The sequence below is a fragment of the Lepidothrix coronata genome, unplaced genomic scaffold, assembly GCF_001604755.1.
Source record: "Lepidothrix coronata isolate B3197 unplaced genomic scaffold, Lepidothrix_coronata-1.0 Scaffold77, whole genome shotgun sequence".
Classification (NCBI taxonomy): Eukaryota; Metazoa; Chordata; class Aves; order Passeriformes; family Pipridae; genus Lepidothrix; species Lepidothrix coronata.
Genome location: NW_016690257.1, coordinates 128,451 through 156,391, shown reverse-complemented (window position 1 = coordinate 156,391; position 27,941 = coordinate 128,451). Strand labels below are relative to the sequence as shown.

At 52.9% G+C, this 27,941-nt stretch overlaps 1 protein-coding gene across 6 annotated transcripts in view; it reads left to right on the top strand.

Annotated features, from left to right (window-relative positions):
- The first annotated feature begins 12,099 nt into the window (after positions 1 to 12,099).
- MAPK4 (mitogen-activated protein kinase 4) overlaps positions 12,100 to 27,941 on the top strand; it is a 45,791-nt gene continuing 29,949 nt past the window's right edge. For 3 of the 6 annotated variants that reach the window (XM_017819806.1, XM_017819802.1, XM_017819807.1), the window contains exon 1: positions 13,228 to 13,273. The gene's annotated coding sequence lies outside the window, so the exon portion shown is untranslated. The other 3 variants (XM_017819805.1, XM_017819804.1, XM_017819803.1) reach the window with 3 other exon arrangements.

Genomic DNA, 27,941 nt, shown 5'->3' with positions numbered 1-27,941 from the left:
TTTCACTATCTCTGTGACTCCCTTCCTCCACATCCTGTGTAGATGCTGCTGCTGGGGCTCTTCCCCATGTGTGGCCACATCTGTGTTTCTCCCATCTGCACTTCAGATTTGCTCCATTGGATGTTGTTTTTTAGCCTGATAATAACTTATTTTTTTATCGACCTTGGGAAGCTCACCTGGAAACAGAACACAGGAGAGGTGGTCTGCAAAATGTTATCAGAAGCGTAAGAAAACAGCAGAACAGCCTTTTGCTCAAAGCTGGAAGCACGCAGTGCAGAGGCGGGGGGGGATGCAGTTCTGCAGGCCTTTGTAAAGCCAACTTTTGGAGCAGATCAAGCTTAAAACGCAGGTTTTGGAAGGCTTTGCTCAGCTCACCATTGCCATGAGCTGTTTTGATGCTGGTTTCAATATCTCCCTTCATCTGCCTTCATCTGGGATGTTTTCATCCAGTCAAAGGCTGAGGTCAAGGCTTCCCAGCAGTGCAGGGAGAAGCCAGGCTGCCTTGCGTGAAGGATGGGGAGCCCACGCAGGGAATTTTTCTCTTGGTGGCTGGGGGAGGTAACTCCTATTTTTTCCACCTCTACAAAACACCACTTCAAGACACAAAGAGCGCAGAGGGAGGTCACAAAGATGGCTCAAGCAGCACTTCTTATACTTTGCTTTCCCCTGGCTTCATCTCCAGTCATCTAACCCTGGTGGGGGGTGATACAAAAGATCTACCAAGTGTTTTTTCACCCCAAAAGCAGCGAGGAAAGGATCTGAAACTGTGGCTCCTCTCTGCACCCACATCTGGGGGATGATGCCTGGGAGGGGCCCCAGGTGGCAGTGGCAGTGCTGGCTGCAGGGGAGGTTCTTACAAAGATGGTGAATCCTAATTATTCCTGTTGTCTGACCGCAGATGCAGGGAAGTGAATTTTCAGTGACCACAAAAAGGGTGCTTAGAAGTCTCCTGCTGAACCACTTCATTTCAATGCACCATTGCATCAAACTTTTTTTCCCGGGTCCAGCCACTTAAGGGTCTTTCTTGCTTGTTGTGGTCACCAAATCCTCTGTGCTCTGACCCACAAGTGTGTCCTGGGCTTCCAGGCCCTCAGTTTCTCCGGATTTTTGGCTCCTTATGTGCCCACAGCAGCCATCAGAAATCTGGCCTGTATTTCAAGGAATCTTTATTCTCTAAAGCCTTAATTAATTTTCTTTAGTCTTGCTGGGCCTAATATCACTTGAATGGCTTGCTTGCGTGAACTAGCTTGATTAACAGCAGCACCCAGACATAAAGCTCCTCTCAGCTTGTTCATCTTTTCCATGGGAGCATTTCCTGTCTTTTATAGTCCTTTGCTGAGGCCAGGCTTTAATCTGAGATGGTGGAAGCAACAATGCACACATAGACAATACACCAATAACTCATGGGGTTCCTCGGATGACGGGATAAAATTTCCCTGGCTGAAAACATCAGATTACAGGTTAATCTGCTTCACACAGAGGTCTCTCAAATCCTGCAGTGCCTTCCTCCCCCTCCTCATGCCTTGTCGTTGATACTGTGGCCTTTAGTGACAGCGATGCTGAGGTTTGAGAATCGCTCTACTGGGGAGCCTCATGAATCCTCCTTGGAACCACCAAGACTCTGCCCACAGCAGGTTTTGCCTCTGGCCTGGCAGAGGTCGAGCATCATCTGCTGCTGCTGCCCTGCCCAGGCTCCACTTGCTGTGAAAGGACTGGCTCCAGCAGAAACTCTGGAGGCTGGAGTCTCCTCGAGACCAAAGGCTCTGGTTGGCACCCATGGCCCAGCTGGTTATTCTGGTTTTGTTCTTCAGCTGGATATGTCTTGCAAGCCTGGGAGCACCGGAGAGGTTAAACCAGCAGCTGGAAAGCCTTCAGGGCTCTGAGGCACGTCCATGTGAGCTGGGGCTGCTGCTTCCTTCCACTCACACAGAAACAGCCCTGGCTGGCCCAGACCCTTTTCCAGGGATGAACCATGTCCCAGTGAGGTCAAATAGTTCCTTGTCTTTTCCTTGGGATCACCAAGAGGAAAAGCATGGGCATGGGAGCTGCAGGCTGAGAGGTGGAGCCCTAAAATCAACTTTCCCCCCAGGACAGTGAAACCTTTGCCTGCAGCCACCTAAGAAAGGGAGAGAATGGGAGAAACAGTCCACACGTCCCACTCAGCAGTGGCATTCCTACTATGACCCCCTGATCAGTGAGGACACAGGGCTCATTGGCTTATTCCAGGCACAAAAGCAGTGTCTGGAACCCACGTGGAGTCGTGGGCAGGGGGAGTGAGCAGTTGTCCCTGTGTCCCTTTTGGGCAACTCCTCCAGCAAAATCCACCTCCAGGGACCTGTGAGGCAGGAGGTGATGGGGACAGTGGAGTGGAGATCCTCAGCTACCCTGCCCTGCCCTCTGCACCGTGCCTGATTTTGGGGCTCAAGCCCTGTCTGCATACCTCCAGTGATGACCGGGGCTTGCCAGACTTGCCCAGCTCGATATGGCTGAGGGAGACCTGGCTGGTGGGGAAGGGCAGGCTCACAGCTCTGCCGTGGTTAGCACCTCATCAGCAGCCAAATTTTCCCGTGCTGGTGGTGCCCTGGAGCCTGTGATTCCGGTGGTGCCGCTGGCTGCCACGTGCCAGCAAGCCACAGCATTGCTTCCCACATCCCATCCCGGGGCTGTGTGGTGTCCCACTCCTAAGGGGAAGGGAGCTCCCAAGATTTGTAGATGCTCGAACGGTAGAAAGGAACGACAAATGTCAGAGGGTGTGCAAAAACTCACAAAGGTTTATTAGTAAATTACACACCTGGCCTGGAAATCGGTGTGCTAGTCCCTGGGCTCCCAGTGTAAGCACATGGCAGTGGCTTTGGGTAAAGGGGTGGGGTGAAAGGGAAAGGAAAAGAAAGAAAGAAGGAAGGAAAGAAATCACCAGTCCTGGTTCTAGAGTTGGTCCAGCTGACAGCATATCCAGGGTCCTGGCAGTGCCTCCCGGGCTTCACAGGGACACCTTTTATGGGTAAGTTTTCCCCTCCCTGGAGAGAAGTTTCTCACTTTCTATGCCAATTAGTTCTCATGCACAGTCTGTTCTTTCAGACCTTTCTGGAAATGGTTCAGAGGCTTTGAGTGTCTTGGGTGGTCTGGATCCCCCTACAGTCCATGCCTGTTTCTCTGCCCCGTTTCTGTCCCTGCATTGTGCTGCGCTGTGCTGATCTCCAGGAGCCAGAACAAGCATGTTTGTCACGTAAAAGTGCTGCCCTTCCTCCATATGGCCCCTTCTCCAGCCACATCCTGGTCTTCCTCACAGCATGTTATTCCCAACAGTCCTTGGTTGGCTCCACAGCCACCTGGCTGTTGGTGTTTGGGACAAACACATTATCCCCTTCTGGGACTCTACAGTTTGCCCGTGGGCTGTTGCTGAGGGCACAGTGGAGCATGGCAGCCACTGTGTGATAAGGCAAGTGCTGTTAGAGGGAAAGTTTGAGCAATTTTGGGCTAAACAAGTGTCTTATGAGCTGTTCTCCCCCAAACAGCCATGCTGCTGTCATAAGCACATTAGGTGTAGGGTATTTTCCATCTTCCCAGCTTGGGGTGGAAGAGAGCAGCTCTGCGTCGCTGCCAGCCTTGCCCTCGTGAACTCCCAGCTTAAGAGCCTCTAGAAAAGGCACACAAGTACTAATTAAAAGCTCATTTCCCAAAATACCTTGGGCATTATCTCAAATGTGCTCCCCGTGTGACATCCACGTGCTGCTCCCGGATAAACTGTGTTGGGCCAGGAGACTTCTCTGCTAGGAGTTTGTCATCAGCGCTGGCTCCTTTGCGTGCCCAGCTTCGGGGTGTTTGGGATTGAGTTGTAAATTCAAGTTGGCCCCCTATTAAAAGGCTAATGCAGATAAATACTGCCCAGCTTCAGCATGTCATGGGATCCGAGAGGCTGGGATGTCGGACAACCTCCATCGCTTCCAAAACATGTTTTTAAGCTTAAAAACACTTCAATTAGAGCAGGCAGTGCAGAGAAATAATGGCCAGCCTTTGGGAGGAGAGGGGGGGAAATTATTTTGCTGTGCACTCGGCCTTGGTGATTTCTCATGTTGGAATATTCCCAAGGTGTTTGATCTAGAGCACAAAAGGCTGGAGGATGCCTCAGCTGGGCTGGTCTCGGAGGAGATAACATCTCCTGGCACAGACAGCACAGCCTTCCCAAACCAGGCTGCTGAAGGTCACTGGAGAACTTCGCTTGCACATGTTCAAACAGCTCCTTCATTGTTACCATCCATCAATCCGTCCATCCTAGCCCAGTCCCTTGGACACCCACTGAGCCATCCCACTTAATTGGGACCTCGGGGAAGCAGTTCCCATTCTGAAGCCTGCTCCCTTTTAATTACTGGGTAAAATAATCTATGAATAAATAGGAAGACCATGACTAACTCCCATTTTTATTTCTCTTCTGCTTCCCATGCTTATCCCAGGTAATTTGCAGCAAAGCTTTAAGGAAGTCCATGCAAGGGATAACCTGGCTGCTTGTTTTCTGCAGGCTCGGTCCTGCAAAGGAACAGGAATGCAAATGCTGGGAGCTGGGAAACCACATGAATACCCAGGTGAGCAGGTGAGTTTTTCCTGGGATAGTTCCTTTGTTAAAGCTAAGCTGGGATCCAGGTATTGCGAAGAATTTGCTCCAAAGGCTGGGGGAACAGCAGTGGTGGTGTTTAATCTGGGCATCACCTGGATTTGGCATCCTGGGGACAGCCATTGCAAAAGAAAGCCATCTGCTTTTGGGAAAAAAAAAACAGCACCAGCTTTGAATAAATTCTGTTTGTTTTCTTTCTCGTGGCTGGATTTCTGCTGTGGGTACAACGAGGAATGCAGCTCATCCGGGCACCTGTATCCAAAATTGTGGTGCTGCAGACCCTGTGTGGTGCCCTCCTGGGGTGCTTGGGCTCCCCTTGCCCAGTATAGCTTTGGTGTCTGTGGCTAGAACAACAACACCGGGGGGGTTATGAGCAGACAGGGGCTGTGCTTTTAATTAGGACCTTTATGAATGATAAATGGCTTGTGTGGCCAGTGGGGAAGGAGGCTGGGCAGGGAAAGGGATGGCACACTGCTGCCAGCACCAGGAAACTGTCTCTGGGGTGGGACAGGAACAGGGAAGCACCGTGGCAAAATCTGGGCTCTCTGAGGCCTTCCCTGGAGCCTCCAGCACACGGAGCTGGAAGTCACATCATTGCAGGGGTCTCCTGCCTCCGCTCCTGGATGTTCTCAGTGTTATAGTGCACGTAAAAAATAACAGCATGAGGTGACAAACAGTGGGAAATGTGGGTGGGCAGAGAATGGCTGCTCCAGCAGCATCCCCCTCCCGTGCCAGGGTGCTTCGACAAGCTCATTCCCAAGGATTTACAGAGGTGGCTGCCTACGACACGAGAGAGGCTTCATCTTTTTTCTTTGCCTTGGCAGTTTTAGGTCAGTTTAATAAAACAGAAGGAAAAAGGAAACCTTCAAGGAAGTCGGTGCCAAGTTGGTGACAGTTTGGGAAATCAAAAGCTTTGCTCTTGACTAGTTTTGCTGCCAGTGAGGTGGAAGGAGCAGGCTGGGATCCCTCACAGCTGGTGAATGGCAGCGGTCTCTGCTCTTGCCCCATTTTGGTGGTGGGTGGGTGCTCTGACACCTGCATTAAATCAAATGTGATGCAGGAAGATGGAGGAAGGAGAGAATAGGCTTATTTCAGGACACCAGGAGAGTGCTGAGGCCTGGGTGCAGCTGTGGGGACAGGGAGGAGAGCAGCAGGGATGGGCTGTGTGGGCTCAAGATGGGGAACAAGCACTTGCAAAAAATAGGAAGTAGGTGGGATGTGCTGCTGGCACCGCCTTCATCACACAGACCCAATCCCAGGAGCTCCATGTCTGGACATCACATCTGCTCACCACTCCACTGTTCTTTGCACCAGCTGCTCCACGCCATCCTCTGCCACATTATCCAGCCCTGGATTTAGCACAGCTCCAAAGCATCTCCAACCCTTCTTCCATGTAACCCTCCATTCCTCGCAGAGCACTGGATTTGCTGGCAGGGCTGAGGGTAATACTTCACTTGTGCCTGACAGATTTTGTGCTCTGACGTCTCCTCCTTTGAAGCATACCCATTTCCAAGAGGCAGGCCCTGTTATGGGCTGTTTCCCCGGTGGACAACTCACTGGTGTGCCTTGGTTGATGTCCTGGTGCTCAGCAATGGCCTGTGCCCAGAGCCAGGGTCTCACCCCTGCTGTGAGCAGGGCAAACAACCCGCTTCATGCACGGCCAGCTTTGCTGCACCAGAATAAAGCAGAGCCAGGGCTGCAGGAGCAGCTCATTCCTTCTGAGACGTGAACTCACACCCTTGACCTCTCTTTGGGGTTCTAAAGGTAAGGGAGAAAGAGGAAGGTGTGATGCCTGCACCAAAGAGCCTGTGTTTGGTTGTGATGCCCTCAGGTGCAGTGGGAAGGGGAAGGGCAATGTGCACCAGCAGTGGTGGTGCAGCATCACAACGTGATGGGTGCAGGTGTGGGGGGCTGCTCCGTTCCATGCACGTGTCCCCACCAGCCAGGATTTACCTTCCCAGCTGCTTTGTAGACACCAATATTTAAGCATTGATTTGATTTATAACACTTTGGGGAGAAATCAGAGCGTGCATGAAGGATTGAATGGCACACATGGCGAGACAGAGTGGTTTCATTTCCCCAGACTGACACTCACAGCACTTTCCTGTCCTGCTGTTTTTAATTTCCACTTTATTTTTGTACATTAATACTACTCTGGGGCAGTTGATCACACATTACTGTCACACACTCCCCTGGAGAATTCATCTTTTCCTGATGGCATCAGTGCAAAGGCAGAGTAATTTCAGAGGAGTGACTAATCCAGAGCTAATGCAAAAGGACCACTCCAGTGGTGCCTTACACCAGTGTGTAAACCACCACTGAGGCTGCACTGGAGCTCTGCTAAGCAATGCAATCTTAGGAAGGAAAGGAAGGAAGGAAAGGAAGGAAAAGTATATGCATTATTAAATGGTATTTTTATTCTGCGTGCTAGAAATATAAACTGACCTTTACAAAGGTTTGAATGGGAAACACGGACATGGGAGGCTAGTCCTGGTCCAACCATCGATCAGCCTCTCCTCTGCTGGTATTTCTCTACATCCTTTTTTCTGCAAGAAATGTTAGGAAGTCAAAGGAGCTTTTTAAATATTTTATACTGTCCTTTCAGTTTTCTTTTCAGCCTCTGTTTAGAGAGCTGTTCACTTAGTACAGTTTGGGGTGAGGCGATGACTAAGGCACATGCTGTACCCAGCTCTCCGGGTAGTTCCGTGTGGCTGCTCAGCTGGGCTGAGATCACAGGAACACAGAATCATTCAGGTTGGAAAAGCCCTCTATCAAGTCCAACCATTCCCCCAGCACTGCCAAGACCACCTCTAACCCGTGTCCCCAAGTGCCACATCCACAGGGCTTTTAAATCCCTCCAGGGACAGGGACTCCAACACTGCCCTGGGCAGCCCGTGCCAATGCCTGACCACTCTTTCCATGGAGAATTTTTCCCAATATACAACCTGATCCTCCCCTGGCACAACTTGAGGCCATTTCCTCTCCTCCTGTGCCTTGTTCCCCGGGAGCAGAGCCCAACTCCCCCAGCTCCCCCCTCCTGTCAGGGAGTTGCAGAGCCAGAAGGTCCCCCCTGAGCCTCCTTTTCTCCAGGATGAACCCCCCCAGCTCCCTCAGCCCCTCCTGCTGCTCCAGACCCTTCCCCAGCTCTGTTCCCTTCCCCAGACACTCTCCAGCCCTTCAAAGTCTTTCTTGAAGTGGCAGGGGGTTGGGCTGTTTGGGTTTTTCCATTCCAGTTGAACAGAACAAGTGGAACCTTGGGTGAGAAGCAGGAGAGGGACGATCTCAGTGGTGTGTTTGGTACTCTGGGATCCATAGAGAGCCTGTCTGGACAGTCACTCCACTGATTACCTCAATCTGCTGACAAGGGGGTCCAGCCTGGATGAGGTCATCCTCCGTGGGCTCCCATCTGTCCTGGCCCCAGATGCCCCACAGCTCCCCTTGCTCAGCCGTGCCAGTTGTGCGCTGCTCCCGGAGCGCTGGGATTTTGTTTACTACGCACCAATTTATTCCGTTTTCAGTTTAAAATATAAAAAGCACGTGGGCTACGGCAACATAATTCGCAGCCCGCTGATTAATAATACAGCTGACGGAACGAAACTGGGCTGCAAGCTCAAAGTGCTGAGGGAAGCTGGAATTTGGTGAGCAGTGTGCGCGTGTGGGGTCGGCAGCCTGCAGCCAGGAGAGGAGACTGCTGAGGCCAGAAACACTGCTTTTTATTTTGCTGCCCCACACACAAAACCTGACTGTCGCATCACCTTTGCCCTACCCCACCGCACAGCCTTCCATCCTTAGGGATGGTCAGGACTCAGCTGGAAAGCTCTGTGAGGAAGCTGATCAGAGGAGAGCAATTCCTAAGTGTTCCCCATCTATGCAGAAGGAAGGGCGGCCCACAAAGCATCAGCTTATGAAAGCACAGTTTTTTCCCCTGTGGGTCCTGTGATGCCCCCAAAGCCCAGCAGCCTGTCTCAGCACCTCTGGAAACGCGGCCAGTTTTACACCAGTTCTTCATTTTATGGAATTAGTTACAAAAATGAGAGTATTCTCTGCCTGTTGTGTCTGTGCCTGTGAAAGCATTAACGATTCATCCCAGGGTGTGCTGCCGCAGGTCACTTGTAGGACAACCACCGGCACTTCGCGCCGTGTTCCAAGGGCTGATAAAATAACAGGGATGTGTCTGGAAAAGCTGGTGTACTGGGTGTCGAGGAGGATGTGCTGAATGTACCTGCTGGAAAATGACAGCGCTGGGCTGGCTCATGTCACTTCACTGGCGCTGACAAGTTCGGATCTGGCAGGGGATTTCTGAAACTCACTCACGCCGAGGCACTCGGGTCCCGTCTATTTCAGCAGCCAACGATTAAACTCCCTAAATATGTTGGATAAGTTCTGTAACGGGAGACAGGGTAATGTTATGCAAGACAAACATTTTGCAGTGGGTGTAACAGCATCTTTATGCAAGTGTGGTGAAATCCATCCCCAGGCAGGGTATAAGCCCCCCCCAGTACAGTCTGAATGTCACCCCCATGCATTTTGGCTTCTCTGCCTGTCAGGGGGGTGAATTTCAGGCTCCAAATAAAACGCCGCACGTGCTGTGATTAGACAATAAAAATGCTACCTCTGCCAATGACGATTAGTGGGGGAAATGGAGACAGCAGAGAGAAGCACCCTCTTCCTGAAGGCATCCAATAGTCCACGCCTGCAGCGGGAAGGCTGAATGACCACGGTTCAGGCAGGACTAGTGCTACACATCCCTGCACTTGCCTTACCTGTGCTTGTGGCTGTCTTGCACAGGGAAAGGAGAGAGCCTGGGTTAAAAACCACAGTGTGCCAGGGTGAAAAAAAAAGAGATTCTTACAGCTCCCATTACTGGCACACACTGCAGGCACCAGCGCCACCTGCTCTGATCAAGTGCGCCGGGTCCCTCCTCACCAATCACCAGGAAATTGATGTAAACACTCGGGCAGGTTTTTGAGAGCTTTGCTTCCCCCCACTTAAAAAGAGACACAATTCCTCATGCTTGAGGGTGCAGCAAGGCCCATGATTATCTGTTCAGGCTCCACAGTCCTTAATTGAGTTGCTTATCGTGTTATCATCCTGTCTCTCTCCATGCTGCTTGGAATCACGCACCTGGCACCCACCTCATGCCAGAGGGCAGCAGCTCCCGCCTCCACGTGAGTGATGGCACAACTTCCTCATGAGGGTTAGAGCAGGGGCAGGCACTGATCTCTTCTCTGCACGACCAGTGAGAGGATCCCAGGGAATGGCCTGAAGTTGTGTCAAGGGAGGTGTAGGTTGGGTATGTAGGTAGGGTAGGTAGGTAGGGTGGCTGGGCACTGAACAGGCTCCCCAGGGCAGTGGTCACAGCACCAAGGCTGCCAGAATTCAAGAATTGTTCGGACAATACTCTCAGGCACATGGTGTGACTCTTGGGGATGGTCCTGTGCAGGGCCTGGAGTCGGACTCCACGATCCTTGTGGGTCCCTTCCAACTCAGCGCATTCCGTGATTCTGTGATTCCAAACACTCCCACAGGCACCAAAACCTGCAGTTTGTGGCACAGGTTGAGTTGCACTGACACGATGCTTCACAATGATGAGGAGCAAACCACAGCACCCTGCAGTTACCGTCTTTAATCATCCTGCTTGCACGGAGCCCCTTTGCCCAGTCGACATTTGGAACTGATCCTGCCACACTTGTCCTGAGCTGGTTGCTAGGCTGGTGTGGGAGACACTCCACAGCGCTGCTCATGGCACTGCCAGAGTTTGTTGTTCATGCTGTGCCGGGGACAACTGCCAAGGTCCTGTGAGGTGCTGAGCAGCGTCCTGGTTTTATGAAGTGCCAGAAATATCCAGCCTCTTCACCCAAACCAAACTCATATCAACCAAACCGGTGTGTAGCCTTGAAAAGAAAATATAAAAAATGTGTTTATGTGCTATTATTACTAACTGAAAGAGGGAGTCACAGAATCACAGACTGGTTTGAGTTGGAAGGGGACCTCATTCCAAACCCCCTGCCCTGGGCAGGGACACCTTCCACTAGCCCAGGTTGCTCCAAGCCCCATCCAACCTGGCCTTGGACACTTCCAGAGATGGAGCAGCCACAGCTTCTCTGGGCAACCTGTGCCAGGGCCTCATCACCCTCACAGGGAGGAATTTTTTTCCTAGTATCCAATCTAAACCTACTCTCCTTCAATTTGAACCGTTCCCCCTTGTCCTGGCACTCTTGCATGTGCTCTTGTAAACAGTCTTGCCCCATCTTTCCTGTAAGTTCCCTGCAGGTTACTGGAAAGTCACAATTAGGTAACCCTGAATCCTCTTCTCCAGGCTGAACAATCCCAGTTCTCTCAGCCTTTCCTCCATCCCTCTGATCAACTTGGTGGCCTCCTCTGGACTCGCTCCAGAAATCCCTGGCCTGCTTGTTGAAATGTAACAGCGCACGGCAGTGCCAAAAAACCTCCTTGAGAGACCAAAGGTTTCAAGCTGTGGAAGCAAAGCTCTCCGATGCCCGGCTCACTCACAGCCGGTGTGGATGCAGAGAGTGCTCCCACAGCATGAGGTCTGTGTGCTCCAGCCTCACCCCATGGCCCAGGGGGTGAGTAATTTTTTGTTCTCATACAGCACTTTGCACTTTGTTGAGCCGTGCCAGTGGTGGAAACCTCTCTGCCGAACACCAGACCAGGGGCCCTCGAGCCGGAGCTGGGGGTGTCACCGTGTGGTTCTCTGCGATGAAACCTTGAACCACGATCCCAGACAACAGTCCTGATGGAGAACATCTTTGCCCAAACACCTCCATTGTCCCCCACTGAGCTCTTGCCCAGAGGACCCCAGGATGCCCTTTGATCTCTCTGGCTGTGTGTTCATCACAACCTGGGGCGTAAGCTCCACACTTGGCAAACAGGGCACATGGAACCAGTTTTCCAGGGAGGTTTAGCAGTAACTGTTAATCCTCCTATTCCTCTTTCTCCTCTGTTTCCCTCCTTGCATTCACAGGCATAAGCACCAATTCAATACCTTCCTGCTTATGGCATAAATGGATGGGAACATTCATTTTTATCTTAGACAGCAAAACAGCAGAGTGGTCTTGTCACAGATTCCTATACTACCAACAATTGTTTATACACCTCCATTTCCTCCCGTGTAATTCCCCAGGAGTTTTAATTTACCAGGGCCCTTTCTCTTTTATTTTTCCTCACCATTTCCCCTGCAGCAGGCGAGGGAGGCTTGGTTCCTCCAGCCCTAACAAAGCAGCACACTTGTCTGGAGGCGATCAATAACTATTGAGCTATCGTGCTTCCTCCACTTAGACTGTTGAAGCAGCTTCCTTTAATTGTTCTTTCACACTGTAAATATAGCATACAGCGAATTTTCTTCCTTTAAGGCTGCTCAGTGGGTCAAGCCACTCGTGGGTGGGAGGAGCTCAGCTGCCTCACCTGTGATCCATTACACCTTCTCCATTGGGAAGACCTCGGAAACAGAGGGACACGAGGACACTGCTGTGCTCCAGGGGCCAAAGCAGGTAACCTGGAATGGTCCCACAGGGACACTGGCTTGGTGCAGACCTGGAAACCCAAACATTACGGCTGAGAAGCAAATACACGTTGGGTCCAGGGAGGGGAAAGGGCAGAAAGCCCACCCTGGAGGGTCTGAGCGAGGGGGTTTGCCCCAGCCCACCCCCCTCTGCTGTGAGAGATGCCCTGAGGTGGGGGCCAGGTAGGGTCCCCCTCCCTCGGCTCCTCGCAGGGGCTATGGAAGAAGAGGGGAACCAGATCCCCTCTGGCTGCTCCTCCCGGGGGTGTTGGGGGACACCGCACCTTGGGGCGGCTCCTCCGGGGGATGGGGACTGGGGATGGGGGGCCGGACCCCTCTGGGCGGCTCCTCCGAGGGATGGCGGGGGGACACCGGATCCCTCGTGCGGCTTTTTCCGGGGATGTCGGGGCGGGGGGGGACCGGACCTTCCCGGCTTTTCCCGGGCATGTCGGGGGGCACCGGACCGCTTTGGCGGCTCCTCCCGGAGGTGTCGGGGGTGTATCCCGGCTTTGGGGCGGCTTCTCTCCGGGATATCGGGGGAAACCGGACCTTTCCGGCTCTTCCCACGGATGGTGGGGGGGCACCGGACCTTGGGGCGGCTCCTCCGGGGGATGGCGAGGGGGGAGGGAGCAGACCCCTGGGGCCGTTCCTCCTGGGGAGGGCGGGGGGGGGGAGCAGACCCCTCTAGCAGATCCTCGCGGGGATGGCGAGGTGGGACCGGACCTTGGGGCGGCTCCTCCCGGGGATGGCGAGGAGCGACAGGACCCCTCGGGCTGCTCCCCCTGGGGATGGCGAGGGGGGACCGGATCTTAGTGCGGCTCCTCCCGGCGATGGCGAGGGGCGACCGGACCCCTCGGGCTGCTCCTCCCGGGGATGTCGGGGGAGAGGGGGTGGTGACAGGGCGCCTGGGGCTGCTCCTCCCGGGGACGGCGAGGGGGGTGCCGGCCGGGGGCGCGGCTGCCGCCGGGGCTGCCGGGGGTCCCGGTGCGCGGCCCCCCCGGTCTGTCGGGCAGCGCCCGCCCGGTCCCGCCCCCCGCAGGTGCCCCCGCGCGGCGGGGGCCGGTGCGTGACGTCAGGCGGGGCGGGCGCGGTGCCGGTGCCGGCCGGGCCATGGCGGAGCGGCGGCGGAGCGGCCCCGGTGGGTGAGTGCGGCGGAGCGGCCCCGGTGGGTGAGTGCGGCGGCGGCCCCGGCGCTGCCCGCGCTGTCCCCGAGCCCCGCGGGGCGCGGTACCGGGGAGGGAGCGGGAGCGGGTGCGGGGGGGGAGCGGGTCCGTGTCCCCCGTGCGGGACCGCCCGCCGGGAGCGGTGCCGGTGTCGCCTCGTCCTTCGCCGCGGCTCAGCCGGGCGTGCCCGAGACCCCCCTCCCCGGGATGGGAACCCGCGGGAGCGCCGGCTCGCTGCTGGAGAGGGCGGGTGGATGCACAGGCATTGCTGCTACCCGGCTCTGTGCGGGCTCGGTGGGTCTTTGTGTGCCCGGTGGGGCTGTGCGGGGTCTGTGTCTGTGTGTGCCCTGTGTGTCTGTACGTGCCCCGTGGGTCTGTGCGCTATATGGGTCTGTGCGCTATATGGGTCTGTGCGCTATATGGGTCTGTGTGTCTGTGTGTGCTCCAGGGATCTATACGGGCTCTATGTGTCTGTGTGTGCTCTAGGGGTCTATATGGGCTCTATCTGTGTGTGATCGAGGGATCTATATCTATGTATCTGTATGTGCTCTAGGGGTCTATATGGGCTCTGTGTGTCAGTATGTGCTCTCTGTACGTGCCTTGTGTGTCTATATGGGCTCTATGTGTCTCTGTGTGAACTGTGTGTCTCTATGTGTTCTATGGGTCTATATGTGCCATGTATGTCTATATGTGCCCCATGGCTCCACACATCTGTATGTGCCCTATTTGTCTATGTGTCTGTACATGCCCTGTGAGTCTGTCCATGCTGTATGTGTCTGTATGTGCCCTGTGAGTCTGTACAGGCTCTGTGTGTCTGTACATGCCCTATGTGTCTATATGTGCCCTGTGAGTCTGTACAGGCTCTGTGTGTGTCTGTATGTGCCCTGTGAGTCTGTACAGGCTCTGTGTGTGTCTGTATGTGCCCTGTGAGTCTGTACAGGCTCTGTGTGTCTCTGCATGCCCTGTGTGTCTATATGTGCCCTGTGGATCTGTCTGTGTCTGTATGTGCCCAAAGTGTCTATATATACAGACTGGTGGGCTTGCACAGGTAAACCTGCAGCTGAGCTCGTGTCCGCGTGCCCAGCAGGTCCCCGGAGCCCTTCCCTGTGTCTGGAGAAATAAACCTGTTTCCCTCGCTCTCCCCCCATCCAAGGCAGGCTGCGTTTGCTCTCGGTCATGTTATTTACTCTCACCTGAGCCAGACCCTCGGGTGGAGGTGGCAGGTGCTGACAGCCCAGGCTTCAATGGCATCAGACAGGCTCGGTGTGCGGGGAAAGGTGTGTCTGGCTGCCGTGACAGGAGGCACAGCACCTCGGGAAGATCCATCCCAGGCTGATGTGGTGTGAGTACCAGAAAGTGGGGGGGAGGAAACCCAACCCTGGGGGCTGTCCCCACACAGCTGCCCGGATGCAACCTCCAGCCCAGAGGTGTGGGGCTGGTCAGGGCAGAGGGTCCCCCTGGTGTGCACCCTGAGCTCAGCCTTTTCTGGGTGTTGGAGGTGTTCAGGTACCTCTGTCGCCTGTGTCTTACCTGTGTGCTCAGGGAATGTCACGGCTGGTGAAGGTGATGTGCAATATCAGGGGCTTCTCTTGTTGAAGCAGCCGGCTTGGAGTGGACATGCAAAGCCTGGCTGCTGCTGAGGGGGTCTCTGTCTCTGCTTTCGGCTCTGTGTTGCTTGCTCCTCACAGTTAATTAGACACGACTAATCCTATCTGGCGCTGGGAACTTCCCAGCAGACACGGAGTGCTTTTCCCTCTCCTGGTCTGCAGCAGGAGCCCAGCCTCCTGCAGAACCAGACCTGGGGACCATGGGATTGAGATCTGCAACTCAGACTTGCAATGCCCTTCCTCCTTTTGGCTGGACAGGTGTCTGTCAGGTTGAAGGTGACAAGCTGGAGGTGTGTGGGTGAAGGGCTGCAGGGAAAGGGAGACCACGACTGTAGTGAGGATATTGCAGGAGTAAGGGCTAGATTTATGCTGAATATTTTGAGGAAAAATCTCACACCCAGCAGGTGAACATCAGCATTCCCCCTCCCTGCAGAGGAGGAGAGGGTAAAGGGGCACGATCATCCATGTTCTGTTGATTCCGCTGTGCTTGGGAGGACCATCTCTGTGAGCTTCTGCCCTCGCCCTGGAGCCAAAGCAAAGGATCAGGCTCCCTTGGGGACACGGGTTAGTGGTGGGCTGGGCAGTGCTGGGTTAATGTTTGGACTCCGTGGTCTTAGAGAGCTTTTCCAAGCAAAACGATTCTGTGACTGTGATTCACAGCAGTCCTTCCCTCCTCCAGCTGCAGCCCACCCTGTTAGTGAGGACTGATAAAATCTGCAATCCCAATCAAATAACCCCTGTTCAGAGAGAAGGACGTTGAGCTGCCAGCATCTTGGCCAACCTCAAGCTCTCCAGGTTGAGTCCTCCATGCAGATGGTCTCTGTTTACCTTTTCTTTACACATAGAACAGAGATGTGAAGACCTGCCTCCAGGAGCTGGATTAGCTTCTCCTTCTGCTCTGGGGTGCTGGGCAGCAGGGCAGAATCGCCAGAACTGGTGTTATGAGCTGAACTAAACTCTCAGTTTTGCAGGTGGCATGAGGCAACTTGCAGTTGAAGCTGTTTCAGTAGGTGCCGTTTGTCTGCCCTTGCTTGGGCATCTGAAGGCGACTGTTCTGAGCTTCCCCTCACCAAGCGGGGGATACAGGCACCTCCCAAATGGGAAACGTTTCACCCTTTGGAAAGCTTCATACACAGCGCAGGCAAAGGGTTTTCAGGGTGCTGGTTGTGACTTGGGTATCTGAGTTCGAGAGGTCTAAATTTAAGTGAGATAAATCTCACCTGGTGCCTGCAAACTTTGGGGTTTCGTCTTTTTGCCTTGGATCTTTCCCTTTTTTAGCATGACCCCGCTCTTCCCCAACCACTCCGCACTCTCTTGAAGCATAAAAAAAAAACCCTCTGAAACTTTCCACGTCCCCAGGTGGGGGAGAGGTGCTGCAGAAATGCAACTGCAGGGAAGCGTTTTCAGCTCATCCTCCTGCAGACACAGAAGTCTGGGTTAAAAAACCAGGCTGTTAATTTTGTGTTAATGGCTCTGAGCAGTGGTGAGTCGTCCCACCCCCTCCCTCCCCCCAGTACCTTGTGCCAACATTTAATTGCTCTCACTCTGGAGAGATGCTATCTCATTTCAAGGTTGAACTTTGCTAGCTTTGACTTGCGGAGGGGGGGGGTATTGTTGTGTCCTTGTCACAAATGTGACTCCTCACTCCCAACCCGCAGTGATGGGTCACCTCTTCACCTGCTCCTCGGGAGTATGAAGGTGCTGAGAGGCTCCTGCCGTGTACCTTTTTTTGTGGCCACCCTTGGGATGCCCCTGGTGTGACCACGTTGCCCAGGTCCCTGCCTGGAGGCAGCCACGACCTTGGCTGTGCCACGCGTAGGTGTCAGCTCGCTTTTTGACTCTTTGTGGATGTATTTCCCATTGGAAATTGGCACCTTCGAGGACCTGCTTTGGCTTTGGCTTTGCTCCCATGCATTATGCAAAAGAGATGCCCCACGCTCATCCCAAATGCTTTTCTGGCTCTGGCAGAGTTCCCTTCCCTGGCCTTGTGTGTTACATTCCGACGCGAAAACATGGTCTGTTGGACCACTGTGACATCCACTGAGCTGATTTAGGTCTTCATGCAACTGTGTCATCAGCAAGCCATCCTTTAGTTACTGCGGGTTTTCTTGTGTTACAGATCTGTGTTTAGTATAATCCCCCAGAAGGAATCGCAGATGAGACTGAGCAGCCACAAAAATCCCAAAAGACGGTGCTTTGGTGCTGTTTTCCCTCTCTGATCTCACTTACCAGCAGCCACGCTGGGGGCTGTACCAGCACACACCTAACATGCGTGGGGTTGGTTACACCTGCTGCGAGATTCATCCTCAAAATATTACGTGCCCTGGAGAATCACAGAATATTCTGAGCTGGAACACGGGCAAACGCTGGGTCGAGGCAGTAATAATGTCTTTTAGATAGATAATAACTCTTCTAAATAGAGCTAATTCCAGGAAATTCAGCTGGCTGATAGGAATTGTATTTTTAGTCTCCGGTTCGTGTATTTACCTGAAATTCCTGTCCTGCTGTTGTAGCTGGAGCAGACCCCGGGTTGCCTGCTGCTCCCGCCTTTCACCTAAATACTGTGGCTAAACGAAGTTTCTGAGTTTCAGTGGTTGGTTTTAAAATGCTTTATTTTGGCAGACGTTCCTCAGTACTGAAATTCCCGTCATTAAGGGGGTTTTAAGGGGCTTTAGGGCAGGTTGCACGGGAAGTTGTTGGGAAAGACCCTGTTTTGCACAACGGGGTGCACACGGTTAATCTGTAGGCTGGGTTTCTCTCACCCTCTTCGGTAACTGTTTTATCCCATCGCAGCACAACGCTCGCTTCCAGTTTTACTGATGGTGCCTAGTAGTGAATCTGGCAGCTATCTAATTCTCTATTCCTAGCATGCTTAAAAAGTGCCTTATTTTACAATTAATTCTGTTGGCTGTAGAGATTTAATGGATTCTTTTAGAGGTTCTCATCAGTCACCGACCTTGGACATTTCTTTTCCAGTGCCGTTTCTTTCTCCTTTTCTGTGCCTAGAAAGATCACGTTTCCATGCATTTTCCACATCTCATTTTTTGCCAGAATGGCACTTTCATTGTTTAAATCCTGCTGCTTCTCCGTGTTTGTAACTTCTGGAGTTTTTTGGTGGAAGCTTTAAGCGGCTCCCTTACTCTCAGTGATGCCAACAGCTGCTTTGGGCTTTGTGAAATTTACCCTTTCAAATTTAGACACTGCTGCCATTATTTTGGGCATGTTTCTGTGACTAGCGGGGAAACAGAAAGAAACTATAATAGAAGACTTGCATTAGACATGGCACTTCATTTTGGCTTCATCCTTGTCACATAAACCTGCTGCTACTCCATGGGCAATTAACACTGAAATGTGTGACCTGCTCCCGTGTGCCAGCAGTGACTTATCATCCAGAAGACCTACTGGTGTGCTCCTTGGCTTTGGTGTTGATTATCTTTTAGTTGTTTGCATTGTGGGATTTTTATTTGCCCCTCTGGGCGTATGGAGGTGATGAATAGTGGCAAGATGAATGTCTTTGGCACCACTGCAGAAAGAAATCACACACTCCCCATGGGTGAATTATTTTGACACACTCAACACCGAGTCTTGTGCCTCAGTGTCCTCATGCTCCTGTCCCAAATGACCACTACACCCTCCAGACCTCACCAGTTGTGCTCTCCCAAGCGGGCACGGTGCCGACTGGTGCAGCCCAGGCTTGGCACCGGGAAGCCTGGTCAGTGCTAGAGCAAGATTAAACAGTGATCTGCTTTGAGGGCTTTCCAGGCAGAATTGCATGTGAGGATTTACAGGAGCCGATTTTAGCCCCGCTGGAAGGTGGCAGGGTGACCTTGCCGTCACTCCCTGTCACCGGAGCCGGGTCAGGAGCGGAACAAGCTCCCAAATCTCGGCTCCTGAAAAATTCCCCTGGCTTGGAGGCTGCGGGAGGAAATAACGCTGCGTGTTCCTGCAGCACTTTCCACCCAAGCTGAGCCTGTCTTTAAAAAGCAGCCGGCGTGGTTGTGCTTGGAACAAGCAGCTCAGTTTCTATATTATACACAACAGTCATCTCCGTAGGAAGCCGCCCAGCCCACGCCGCTGCCGCAGCCCAGAGCTACACGGCTCCTGCTTATCCTCGGGGCGTTCCTGGGAGGAAGGGAAGGAGCGGGGGAACCTGGGGAAGGAGCTTCTCGGAGTGCCCGTGTCCGTGTGAGCAGCAGTGCCCGGTGTGTGCCTGCCTGCCGGGTCACCGCGGGGATGCTCCCGCATCGTTCCGGCTGCGCAGCCGCTCCCTGCGGGCAGAGCGGTCCCCTCCCGGGATCCGGGCTGGGTCTGCCTGGAAACCTGCGTCCTGCCCTTGTGTCCTTAGTCGTGTGTCTCCTCTTGCACCCAGGTGCTGTCCTCACCTGCTGTGAACTGCTGGTAAATAAAAACCAACTGCCCTGACCCGTGGTTTTACTTCCCAGGCTGAGTGATGGGAGACCCCGAGTCCTTATGATTTCCTAAGGAAGTGACCTGGCTGTGCCTCAGCTTCGTGTTAGGACCCCTCTGGATTCGGGGAAGAGCAAACAATCCCCTAGGCTGATACCTTGGGTGTCCATCTGTCCCAGCTGCTCGGATTGTTTGCACGATTTAATTCTTGGCTACACCTGGTTTTACAGCAGTGTTAATTCCATGGTAACTGATGCACCTGCAACAGTCAGCTATGTAAACTAAGATAAAAGGGCCAATCAAATTTCATGTTTCAGGGTAAAGGCTGGAGTACCGACTGGAGGCTTCCTAAGCCCTTCTCCCACAATCCCTTCCTAAAGGAAACTGTGCAGATCATCTCCGGACTCTCAGAGAGGCTTGTTCCTGCCCAAAAGTGAGGTGGGGCTGGGAAAATGCAGAATACCAGCTATGGAGGCATGAGCCTTTCAGGAAGGAGTTGTTCCACCTTCCCCATCTCTCACTTGGGTGTCTGTGATCCCTCTGAGAGGAGCTGAGGGTGTTCCCAGCCCCAAACCGTGTGGGTTTATGGAGGAGGGGAGGCAGGACCATGTTTGGTTGGGGTCAGGGTGGAATATCATCCTGTACCTGCTGTCACAGCACCAGTTGTACCCAGCTCCTTGCTGGGGCTCTGTGCTCCGTTAACTCCCCCTGCCCTGCCCTGTGAAATATGGAAAGTTCTGAACTATGAGAAAGTGCCTTTGGGTAGAGGCAAATTAAACCCTTTGCCTGCTGTGAGGGGGCAGGGCTGGAAATGCCAGTGTGGAAATAGGTCCTGGCTTTAAATGACTTCAAGGACAGAGAGTAGGTGCTGGGCTTCTCAGGATCTGATTGAGCTGGGACCGGTTCCAATTAAAATGAGATCAAGGAGAATGGGACGAGAAAAAAATAAAAAAAGAAGTGTCTTTGCCTTTCTGTCAGTATTGCAGCTTGAAATACTGGGACTGGGTTGAGTGCTGGGCTCTTTTCCCCGCTCCCCACAGGTGTCCTGAGAGGTTGGTGTGCTCCTGGTTTGGTTTCAGGGTTGAAGGGGCCAAATGCCCACGTCGCACCCAAAGAGTGGTGGTGGGATGGCTGGGTGGGGAAGGGTCTACACCTGAGCCCGGGAGGGTAATCCCGGGACCTGAGCTGTGTCCCTGGGGGCGTGGAACTTCATCACATCCCATCACAGGTGTGCTGGAGCTCCTGATGTGTGAACAGGAGCGAATCCTCTGTCAGAGGAGGGACACAAAAATGATCAGAGGACAGGCCAAGACCTGGGAGGGTTCACCTGGAGAAGAGAAGGATCCAGAGAGAGCTGAGAGCCCCTTCCAGGGCCTAAAGGGGCTCCAGGAGAGCTGGAGAGAGACTTGGGACAAGGGATGGAGGGACAGGACAAGGGGGAATGGCTTCCCACTGCCAGAGGGCAGGGTTAGATGGGCTACTGGGAAGGGATTGTTGGCTATGAGGGTGGTGAGGCCCTGGCACAGGTTGCCCAGAGAAGCTGTGGCTGCCCCTGGATCCCTGGAAGTGTCCAAGGCCAGGTTGGATGGGGCTTGGAGCAACCATGTCTAGTGGAAGGTGTCCCTGTCCATGGCAGGGGGGTGGAATGAGACGATATTTGACAGTCCCTTCCAACCCAAACCATTCTATAATTCCATGACTGCCTTGCATCTCTCTTACAAGAAGTGAATCTGACCCAGAGAACATTTCAGGTAATTTTTTTTTTTTTTAAGAATTGCAGTTATTTAATTTCTGGGAATTCTGATTTCTCCATGGTTTTTGTTTGTTCGTTTTCTTTTTTATTTTCTTTTTTTTAAATTCGAGGTCATATCGACTTCAGAAAGGCAGAGCCTGAAATGAGCAGGACAGCCTTAGTTTCCTCCCACATCTCCCCGGCTGAGCATGGTCATAAATGCAGAAATGCCATAAATTAGAAATAATGACGTGCTTTTGGTAAGGCAGTAAGGATGGAGCAGGCTGCTGCTGTATCTGTGAAGGCTGGCAAGGCTTGTCCTCTTGCTGAGGAAAGGTGGGAGCAGGGAATGGGTGGCCGGGATCTCTTCCTGGGGGAGCCAAAAAAGGAAGCCCTGTGAAGCAGAAGTGCCTGTGGGATGGAGAGAGTCAGGTCTTGTAGCTCGTGGAGTTGCTGTAGGCTGAAAGGGATGCTGCAGGACTGGGGCAGATGTGCATCCAGCTGCACCCAGCAGGAGCTGGAATGTGTTCTTCCCTCCTTCATGCCTGTGCCACCACTTGCTTAACTTCAGTGGGACGCAGTTTAACTCAGAATTGAACGTTTCTCTTCTTTCTCCTGTATTTGCTCACACCCGAGGTCGGTTTTGGACTCTGTGGCAACAGAATCAAGGAAATGGGAAATTTGATGAGGCTCTTTCAGAAAAACAAATCTCGAGCCGTAAGTGGTGGCCGTGAGGGGATCGCGACGAGCACGGTGCCATCTCCTCTGAGTCGTCTCCTTTCTGCTCGGATGAGGGGCAGGGAAGTCTCAGAGGGCACCTTGACGGCCTTTACGTTTGCCAGAAAATATCAGTGTTTGATATATGGCCGACTTTTTGACTTGTCTCACGTTTCAGCTTCACTCCAGTCTGACCTGCCCTTGTTATTAGACACAGGGGCATGTTCTGCTTGTTTGAAAAGGAAGCAAAAATGCTGAGGGTAACGAGGTGGCTGCACCTGCTCCCAAAATACCTGTTTGGTGTGGGGCATGTGACAGGTGCCTGTGCCATCTGTGTGTCCCTCCGGCTCCAGTGGCATCACTGCTCACCTCCAGGCAGGTGACACACAAGCGGGTTTTTGGTAAATACCAACTAATTAACAGAATGTAAGTGCTGCGGGGAAAGGATGAGGGTGGTGCAGACACAAACAAGACCCGTTAGTGGCACTGATCGTGCTGGAGTTTGATCAGAGCACTTAAAGGACCTCCTTATCTTGTGTTGTTTGGAGAGCAGAGAGGCAAATCTGCTTTTGGGAAAGGCTTTTACATTCCTGGTCTCTTTGAGTCATTAGAAATGCCGAGATCTCCCGTGTTAAAGACAGGACTGAGGATGAAAAAAAAAAAATCACATATCTCTGAGCTGAAAAGCTAATTGCTGTCTGCTCTTCAAAGGCAGCAAAATGGGCCGAGAGAGCGTGTTGTGAAGAAAAGAGGAGTAGCTTGGAGGAAATTCCGGTTATAATACTTGCAACATCTTTTCAGTGCGTGGAAACGTGTGTTTCAGCAGGTCCCAGGAGCAGTCGCGGGATTAACGCAGCAGCTGTCAGGGCGAAGTCTGGAAAATCTCTTTTTCCCCATGGAAAAGTGTGGGTTGATACCTGTGCTGCTCTCACCCGTTTTGTTTCACCGGTGCCATGAGGGTGAGGAGGCCAGACAGCCCTGCAGACCCTGGGAAGGGCGTGAGGGTGATGCCAAACACAGAACATCCCTTGCTGGGGGCGCAGGGTGCCCGTCCCCCCGTGGAGTCACCAAATCTCCCGGTGATTTGGACTCACAGCCTGGAATCTAAGCTCATTTCCTGCTCTGACCTCTTTTATCTGAATAAATCTCATGTGCCTGCTACGACTCAGACAGCAAAAATAATCTTTATTGCCACAACATGTGTGTCAGCTCTTCTTTATCCCAGTGAAGTGCTGTAAGAGCTGCAAAATGCTTCAGGAACATAAGCATTTTTGTGAGCAGTAGAGATTGAAGGGGGAGTCTCCGAGGCTCGAGTCTTTACAAACCAAACCACTCAGCCAGGTTTTCTTGGCATGATTGCTTTTGTAAAATGGTTATCTTGCCGCCCACTGGAGCCAAAAGTGAAGGAAAGGATTAAGGCTGTGAAATTGCTCCATCCTGATCGCTCTTTCACAGCCCTGGGCAGAGCAGAGGGGGTGTTTCAGAGCAATATTCAGGCAGATGCTGGGCACTGGGGGCCTAGAGCCCGGGCTGGTGCAGAGGACCTTAATTGCATTGCTCTAGCCCTGCATCAGGCCTGAAAACAGAGCAAACCAGCCCAAACCTTCACAGCCTCCCAGTTTTGCTGTGGAGCTGCTGTCTCCCTCCCCTCCCTCCCTTCTGGGCACCCCAGAGGCAGGATCATGCCTGGTTCACAAAATCCTTGTGCAGCAGGCAGTGCTTTCTCTCCCTGTGCTCCTGCAAGGTGCTATTCGGGCTTTGATACCTGTGTTCACCTCCAGCTCGTGTCTGGGTTTTTTCCACCAGAGGTGTGTTGGTGGGACATTTCTCCTCCCGGGCTGTGATCAGCTTGGACACAAAGTGCTGCCTGTGACACCCCACCCCTCCAGGGTTTGTAGGTGCTCGTGGCTGAAAGGAACAGCAAAAATCGGGGGGTCTGAAAAAAAGCTCACGAAAGTTTTACTGGGAAGTTACTCACTCGGCCTGGGAATTGGTGTGTTGGTCCTGGCCTCATGGTGTGAGCACATGGCAGCGGGTTTGGATAAAGGGGTGGGGTGAAAGGGGATGAATTGAAGAGGAGGAGAGAGAGAAAGGAAGAAAGAGAGAGAAAAAAAAAATCACCAGCCCTGGCTGGGCTGATGGTTGATCCAGCTGATGGGATATCCAGGGTCCTGTGGGCGCTGCCTGGGTTTGGTGGGGGCACCACTTTAGAGAAGTGTTCCCGTTCCTGGGGAGAAGTTCCTGGCTTTTTATGCAAATTATTTCTCGTGCACAGTCTCTCACACCTTTCTGGGAATGGTTCAGAGGCCTTGGGAGTCTTGGGTGGTCTTGATTCCTCTACAGTCCATACCAATTTCTTGGCCTCATTCCTGTGCCGTGCTGATCTCCAGGAGCTAGAACAAGGGTGTTTGTCCCATAAAAGTGCTGCCCTTCCTCTGCATGGCCCCTTCTTCAGCCACATCCTGGTCTTTCTCAATTATTACCAGCAATCCTTGGTTATTCTCAACAATCCTTGGCTGTTATTCCCAACAATCCTTGGTTAGTTCAGCAGCCACCTGGCTGTTGGTGTTTGGGACATACTCATCAGCCCCTTGTCTTCTGGGATTCTGCACTGTCTCAGGAGCACAGTCCCCACGTGGGACAGAGCAGAACCTCACAGGACTGTGGTGCATGGCTGCACCCTCTAAATTTTCTGATCCCGGTTAAGGCTCATCTTGGCATGAAGGATATCAACTTCACAGCTGTCTTAACTGTGCCTAGGCAGCAGCTTGGCTGGTGTGCCCCAAAACACGCCGGGTGCCTGCCGTGGTGGAGCAAACCCAGCAGAACTGAGCCTGGTCCTTGTCCCAGAGGAACTGGAGGACTGGCTGGATCTGTTTTCCCCACCCTCACCACGACCCCATTAAAATGTAAGGGTAAAAGTGGGAGGAATGAAAGATAATTTGCTGTTTAAGGCTTTTAATTCGTTTTTACCTCAAGCGTTAGCTGGGGTTTGCGCAAACCGCTGGCAAGGCAATTAAAGTGGCTTTTTAACGGGTTATTTTTGTAGCTTCACCATGGTGGGAGCTAAAGATCCCAGGCTGTGAGCTGCCTGGGGTGGGCGCCATCCTTTTGCTGTGCTGCTCTGATGTTAAATCCCTAATTGGGTTTTATTCACGAGCCCTGGCTGAGTCACCACGAGAGAGAAGGCACAGGGGTACGGCTGGATGGAACACGGGGAGCAAAACACCCAGGCTGCAGTCCCCAGGGCTCCAGGTTGGATCCACCCTGGAAGACTAAAGGACTTTGGGCAGTGCAGTGTCCGGTTTATTTTGGATGGTTGACGGGTATTTTGCAGAAGTAAGCTCCAAGGACAAAAAGCAATGGAAAAAAAAAAAACAAACGGATTCTCTGGGAGTTCCTCTTAAATCTTGAGTGCTGTTGGGAGAAAATGAGAGAGAGTACATGAGAGCTCTGGGCTTTCTGAGCAAGAGTGTGATGACTGTAAAGCAAACCTATTCATCCAAGTGCTGGGCAAGCCCAGTGAACTGCATCCCCTGCTGGGTCCCACGTGGTGATGGATGCCATGATGATAATGAAGTCTAATTTCAGGCTTATTCTGGGGATGTTTTCCTGAGAAATAACTCTGTCTGCAGCCCCCTGGGGGCTTGTCCCCTCTGGGAGTGCAGGTGCCCCGAGGGCACTGGGCACAAACCCCAGCACATTCATCCTGGGTCATTCATCCTGGCCTCACACTTCCCTCCCTTAGCACAGTGTGTCCTGTGCTGCTCATTCCAACATTTGAGTCCATTTCACAGCACAGCATGGGAGGAATGCAAGCTCGGGTCTGGCTCAATTAATTTCTTGTGCAGCTCGGCCAAGGGAGACCGGGGGGGTGAATCTGTTTGTCCCTGCACCGCTCATTCATTCAGCTCCTGCCTGCATTAGCGCACCTCTGCTGCCTCTGCTGTCTCTCTCCACCTGGGTTGTTTAGAGGAGTGCTTCCTAAAAATAGCCTCCTGGTTTGATGTCTTTCCGGCATTATTCCGTGCAGCTCTGAAAACCTGCCTAGGAAGGCTGTCCAGTTCATTGACGTTTCCTTAAAATACAGCTAATCCATGTAATCTCATTATAGTAGTAGGTGATTATACTGACAGCAAGCTTTAGCAGTGGTCCAGCAAAGCCTTTTATTCCCCATCTATTATCTGGGTGGCTAAAAGTCACTGGGAGTGTGTTTTGGGTTTGTTTGGTCTGTGTTTTAGGAGCAGGATTTACAGTATTTTTAGTTTAATTCTCTAGGAAATGCCCTGCATTGTTTCTGAAGGTGCTGGCACATTTCTGCCGCTGGCTTTCAGCCTTGCTGGCATCCCATGGCTGCACACCAGGGTCTCCCAAAATCTCTGGGAAGCAGTAAAACAGCAGAGACCTTTTTCCCAGAGTAGATGAGGAGAAGCTTTGCTGTGGGAAGCTTATAACGTGGGATTCCTGGTCTCCAGCCTCTCTTTGGGGGCGTGGGACCTTGTGCCCTGCTCTTTATGGAGTCAGACCAAGAAAAAGGCGGAATTTTGGGATGCTGAGTGATCCTTCCCGGCTTTGGGAAGGACGTGCCTCGCTCCCCCAGGCAGGTGGGATGTGTGGGGCTGGCTGGGCGACAGAGATGTGCACCCTGCACAGAGACCTGACCGTGAGGGAGGGCTTGTGTCTGTAGGAGCAGTGAAGCAGTTTGGGCTTGCAGGATGGCTCAGACCTGCACTCAGACATGTGCATCTTCCAGGAGACGTTGCTTCCTAAGCCTCTGTGGACTTGGATCAAGGGCTGGTCCAACAGTGGTTGAATATCACAAAGCTTATGGTGCCGTGCTGCACCTGGGCAGTCTCCTTGATGTATGATTAGTTCTCCTCGAGGTCTGAACAGCCAGGGCTGTTTAGGGTGGGTTACAGTTCTCTGTGTGCTCGGTCTGGCCGTGCTCAGTGGCCTTGCCCCTTGGTCTGGCAGCCCTGGCGCCCTGGGGGGAGCATTATTTTGGCAATGTCTGCCATCGCCCTCCTCCTCCCGAGGTGGTGGAGGTGCAGCTCCCCCAGGCCCCCAGTGTTGCTGATGGGGAAGAGAGGGGCGTGGGGGGATGTTTCTGCCTGGGGGGACAGGTTAAGCCTCCTCCCCGGGCAGCTTTGCCGGCCCTCAGTGGCTGTGGGAGCGTCTCTCCTGCTGGTGCTGGGGCTGTGGCAGCGTGGGGCCATCGCTGTGGGACTGTACTGGGAGGAGTGAGGGTGGGAACCCTTTGCCAAGGGGTTTGTGCAGACAAACACAGGTTCTTCTCCTCTCCATGGAGCCCGTCTTCATGGTTTGCCCAAGCTGAGCGTGCAGATCCGCAGGGCCCCGTCCCCCAGAATAAACTGGATGAGATTTGTCACCAGAAGGATTAAGGGGGAGGTTACAGGCCAGCTCTGGGATATCCCAGTGCGGTGTTTTGAGAGGACATCAGGCTCTCTCTTGCAGAGATACCTATCTCTTGGGGCCTGTGGAGGGTTGGAGCAGTTGCTCTGCCATTTCCCTGCTGGCACATGCTGCACATACCTCCTCTGGGGCAAATTCCTGATGCAGTCTGCTCAGCAACAATAAAAAAAAAAACAACTCTAGGGCTGTTACTGTATTTTTTTAATTTTTTTTTTTTTTAAATAACCATCCTGCTTTTGCTTGTCTTGGTCCAACCCCTCCAGTGATAACACAGGCAGAGTCCTGACCCATGGCAGTCCTGGGGAGGAAAGGCTCAGCTTTCCAGCAAAGTGCTGGCACAGGTTGGATTTCTCATCTCTTCTGTTTCTAGGGAAAAAAAAGACCACAGGTGCCAAACTGAGAGGGCAGAGTGCTTTGCCCCAGCGAGGTGCTGCATTTCTGCTCTGATTTACGGCTTGGGGAGAGGCCTTTTGAGTCATCCGTTCCAGGATCTGCTTTATTTTGGTAACGGAGATAATTCCGCTGGTTTTAAATCAACTGTGCTGTCAGCCAGCAAAAAGCCCTTGTGTGGCTCAAAAGCGGCAGCTGGCAGGGCTGGGGCCGAGGAGGGAGCGGGATGGAGGCTCCCGGTGAGGGATGGAAGCTCCTAATGTGGGATGGAGGCTCCTGGTACAGGATGGAAGCTCCTAATGTGGGATGGAGGCTCCTGGTACAGGATGGAAGCTCCTAATGTGGGATGGAGGCTCCTGGT